The following is a 5,303-nucleotide window of genomic DNA, read 5'->3' on the forward strand; positions in this document are numbered from 1 at the left end:
TACTATACTATTTGGTAACAAAGTTCTTTTTTCTCAAAATTTTGAATTATTTTTGGGATTAACCATAGGGTGACACGTATGTGGTTTAGGGGTTATGTTTTTCTTGTGTGCATTTTCGGTGTCCTCTTGCACTTTTCGTTGGTCCTTTTAGTGATCTCTTGGGATATTTTTTCTGGCTGGGTGCATGTAGTTATTTTAGTTTTCTGTCTATGGTGGGCCATGTCCTGAGTGAGTCAGTAAGTCAAAGCGGTGCTGCACTATTTTCACCACCGCTCCACCGCACTTCGTTTCTTAATCAATGCACTGTGGCTCATACCACGGCTCCACTTGTTGGCGACGACGACTAGCTTGCTCTTCTTCCCAGGATAACCACCTCCCACACGCCCCCACTTACCGTCAAGGCACAAACCTGCTGCGCCGCCCGCCACCGACTTGGTCTCCGGCACGCCGCTGGCGCCGGCCAGGACTCCCGCGCCCCGCCAGACCGGGTTCTCAATTCGCCGCGGCTCCATGTGCCGTGGCCACCAGTCCAGGCCCCATTGCCACCGCCAAGGCTCATCCACAGCAAAGTGAGATCCTCGATTCTCTCTCTAATATCACCTCCTCGGACAGCGGCCTCGACCACATCCCAACAGCGCTGGTGGGATCAGGAGGTCATGGAGGTGGATCTGCCGGCAACTGCGCGGTGGTGGGGGCAGGGCTGCGGTGGTCGGTTTGCCCACAGTGGAGGTGTGGGGCGCGCGCGTGGTCGTGGGTTGTACGCCGGCGAGGACGCGGTGGACGCGCATGACGAGCGCGCGGCAGAGGTGGGCTGTCGGCGGCCGCCAGTGGAGATGCGAGATCGCGCGGTTGAGATTGTCTTTCCGACGACTGCGCGGTGGAGGTAGTGCTTCCGGTGTTGCAGAGGAGGAGGTCGGGCGCAGGCCCAGCTCGGCGTCAACCTCTGCCGCAAGGCGCCGTGCATCCGCGACCAGATGGACCTCTTCTTTGAATCCCCCTCCAGCCGCCGCCGGCAAAGTCCCATGTCGCTTTCCGGCTCTCCGATTCCCCATCCATGGTGCACACTCAAGGTCTCCAAGTTCTGCTCGAGATGCAGCAGCAGCAGTTCACGGCGATTCAGCCGCAGTATATCTTCTAGACCATGCCCCAGCTCCCGGCCGTCGTCTGAAGGACCAACGCTGCCGCGGTTTCCTTGCCGCCGGCTGGCCATCGCCTTCTACCCACCGCCACCTCTCTCCTTCCGCTGCACCAACGCCCTGGGCGGTGTCGCCACTGGTGGGAGCTTCTCCTCCCAGCAGCCAGACCCTGGGGTCAGGGGCATGGCTTCCCCAACAGCTGCACCACCGGCCTGGACCGACAACAAAGAACGGTGAGCTACTTATGGAATTATGGTTTTGTTCTCCAAATTAGGTTCATTGATGCACTGCGACCTTGTACTGAATTGTGCTGAAACCTAGGTACTTGGACATTTAGCTGGTCGATTAATTTGATTAGAGTCGCTAATTGTGTGGTTAATCTGGTTCTGCTCATTAGGATTCACTTCAGTAGTGTGGTGTTCAGAATGTATGCTTAGCAAGGAAGGGATTTGTCAGCAAGAAAAGCATAATAGATTTACTTCAGCTTTTTAATGTCTTTGTACAGTATACTAACGGTAGCAGGTTTTCATGCACATGCCAAATTATCTTTAGTAAAATCTAATCGTACCCTTTACTTTTATTCTTTGGATTTGTGTGTCAATATTTTTCTAGCTCACTTGAAACGTAAGTTGTATTAGGTTATTCGAGTTATGTATTCTTCTAATGGACCTGGTTTAGTCTATTCGGCTTGAGGAATATATTGACCGAGTGCTGAGTTGTTGGATTCATGTAATGGTCTCACGACCAGCACTCAGTTTTCTTTTCATCATCTTGGTCAGACTAAATAGTAGTTCCACTATGGAATTCACCCATGCATGTAAACCGGTTGGTATGATATCTTTACTTCTCTTTGCAGTGCCACTAAGCGGAAAATAGGTGGGCCTGGTGGCTTAAAAAAGTTTGTGCTATTTCAACTCAACTTCAGTGTGTTGTCGGAAAGACTGCTACTATGTAGATAACTTAGCTACTTCCAATTTCTTCACTAGCTTAGATGAGAAGATAACATCTGATTTCTTCCCTTTGACTAATTTCTCCCATGATCTACTTCTGTATATTTAACATTGTAATCTTCATTCAGGTTGTGAAGCAGTTATGTCCTTATGGGCATATACCAGGCAGAATAATCTTCAGGATCCTGATTATAAAAGGAAGATCATTTGCAATGATGAACTTAACGTCGTCTTTTGAACTGACGCCGCTGGTATGTTTAAGATGAACAAGTTATTGGCCAACCACATAACTCCTCTTGACTCAAAGTACATGCTTTTGTTTCCTGTTATCTGCATTTGCCTGATAATGATCATCTGAATTTACTTTTATTTTTCAGAATTCTCAAATATATTATTTTGACATTACAGTAGATCAAGATGAGGAAGCAAAAAGAATATTAAGGTGCCCAATACACTTCTCAACAAATGACTCCTGTTAATCCACCAGACGTGGTTGTTTCTGATGCACTAGCTAATTCATTAGTGTTCAAGGAGCCTCATGACAATGCTCTGAAGTATCTGTGGGATTAGATAAAAAATCATTTTCAGGTATGGATGCGTCTTAGCTTTCTTTTTCTTGTAGGCTTCAGCCTTGGGTTTTGCATGCTAGGGTCTGAAAAGTGTGGCCTTGTATGTTCTTTCTAATGCTCTGACTAAGATTCTATATTGGTTCATGCCATGGCATCTTTCGTTTGTTCAATTAATCTTGAAGAAAATCAACTCTTAGGCAAGGGATATCATAAATAATTTGATTTTGAATGTTTTTATGAGCAAAAGGTTCTCGCATTATGTGCAGGTCTGTTATGGTGTGGAGGGACAGGGCCTCTTTGATCTAAACCATGCCATATTTTGTAAGTGATCGACACATGTTCAAAATATGCAATGTATGTAGTATGCTTAAACTTTTTACTGCGACGCATGCTATGTTCATACAATTAAATATCGGAGGTGGGATACGGGACAGGGTGACGACAGTAGATACTGGGACAGGGTGACGACAGTAGCTCAATGTCCCTGTCATGTTCACTTCTGATGAGAAGTTATTTAACTTTGGGTACATAGTATTATTGAAGTTCTTTATGATCTTATTGTGTTCAATTTAACATACAACTAAAGAGTTTGAACTTTGAAAAGAAACTGAAGAGAAATAGTTTTTCAAAACGGCCTATATTACGGAACAGAGGAAGTAGTATATTAGGTGTTATTTTGGCGCAAATAAATACTAAAATTGGCTATGCTCATATTGTATTCAATTTAACATACAGTAGAACCGGAGAGTTTGAACTTTGAAACGAAACTGAGATAGCATATTGGGTGAATCTGTTCATGTTCAGCCATTTCAGTACATGGATCATGAGTCGTACATATATTGCCTGTGCATACCATGAGTCGTACATATATTGCTTTGTGGCTTGGACAACGAAGGCATCGAAGCATTGAGAGAAATTTCTGGAGGTATCACGGCAATTTTTAGTTTCTTCTTGTTGAGCTCAGCTAGATCAGTTGAGTATTTTCTTAATGTGATTAAAGAGGGGGAGTGTTCAAGTAGCTTGAAGTTCAGTACATTATCATCTTTAGGCTCCTACAACTTCCCATTTTCTACAGCCGTTGGTGCTTTACATAAATTTGTCATTTTTTCATGAGATTTTCCTCGATCCTTATAAAGTAATACCATAGGAATTTCGTCATGTTTCAGTCTTGGTACTGAAGAAAATTGGGATGTTTACATATATTGTCTTATTACACGCTTATTGGTGTAGGCATCACTAAGCGAAACTTCTTCGAAATAAACGGTCCCACCTCAGCCGATGATATCACAACTTCTTCATTAACTGGGGCCTTACGGCTAGCTGGAGATTAGTTATTACTTAAAGTTTTGAAGTGATCTTCATATAGTATAGAAAAATGTATGTATATCTGGTTCTTAAGCTAAGCAGTATGTTTATTTGGGAGCTCTTTGAGTGTCAAAAAATTTCACGTATACTATATATGTTGTTTCATTTAGTGCATATACTCTCCTTTTAAGTATCAAAAAAATTGTAGAGAACCCTTTTTTGATTTGAGTGCTTAATTTGGATTTTTGGCGGTCATTCCTTCTAAGGTTTGCTGATTATGCAGAGATGCAATACTCTTAGCACATAGGCAATATAATATGGTTATTTTGATGTATCCTGCAATTGTGGTAGCAATTTTTGAAATAGACATGATTTAAGAAGAATGTATACTTTTACTAATCACTTCGCCACTATTTCTTTTGCTCATATCTTCGACACTATTTAATTTTCTTTGTTGTAATTTGATGATTTATTTCTATGAAATATGATGATAGGCCTACAAGACCACAGGCACCACTTTGGATCGCTTTGAACAAATTAATGGAAAACTAGAAACAAGTTTATTTGTTTCAAAAGAAATTTTGAATTCATGGAAAGCACTGCTCAGATAGCCCACTTTAGTGGTGCCTGCCTGAGAGCTAAGAGATACCTTCTCTGGTATTGACGGTTGTGACGAGCCAGGGCCCTCCTGTAGAGAACGAGCCACACCAGCCCTGGCCTTCATGTCAAGAGCCAGGAAATTGTTGTTCTATCATCCGACGATAAGAGGGATGACAACAATAAGATCGATGATAGGCTGAAGAACTCTATTCAAAGGAAAGGGGTCAGTTATGGTAGCTTCTTTTGGTTATTTGCTATGTACAGAACTTTGTAAAATCCATCACAAAGTTCCTATTGTACCCATAGTTTGTGAAAATAAGATGATCAGTTCCATGCCTTGGATCTTTCGTATTAACACATTGCTTATCATCCATTTACTATGAGAACTCCACATCATAGTTGTAATTTAATATGATTTAAAATATCCTTTATTCTTTAACCTTAGGCTGAGCGCGGCGTGCCGCCGCGCCTGTCCTTGCTAGTACTAATAACAGTTGCTGAAATGAAACTAAAAATAAACAGACATGCACGGTTAACGAAGGATGGAAATACAGAGTTCATCACCATCCGTTTTAAATTATAAGATTAGATTACTTCAATGTGGGCTACATACACACTAAAATGAGTAAACAGACACACTGAAATGGGTCCAGGTATATAAGATTCAGAAAAGAGGAAGAGCATCTTAAGATACGGAACAGATTACTGAATTGTTCAAACATATCGTACAAAAAAGATTATTT

General features: G+C 42.5%; 1 long non-coding RNA gene across 1 annotated transcript; it reads left to right on the top strand.

Moving 5' to 3' along the window:
• The first annotated feature begins 940 nt into the window (after positions 1-940).
• On the top strand, positions 941-4,991 carry LOC124680946. Its single transcript, XR_006995636.1, has 5 exons — positions 941-1,369; positions 2,215-2,337; positions 2,495-2,674; positions 2,922-2,976; positions 4,455-4,991. It is a non-coding gene; the product is annotated as an uncharacterized LOC124680946 (long non-coding RNA).
• The last annotated feature ends 312 nt before the right edge of the window (positions 4,992-5,303 follow it).

The sequence above is a fragment of the Lolium rigidum genome, unplaced genomic scaffold (assembly GCF_022539505.1).
Source record: "Lolium rigidum isolate FL_2022 unplaced genomic scaffold, APGP_CSIRO_Lrig_0.1 contig_31384_1, whole genome shotgun sequence".
NCBI classification, from domain to species: Eukaryota; Viridiplantae; Streptophyta; class Magnoliopsida; order Poales; family Poaceae; genus Lolium; species Lolium rigidum.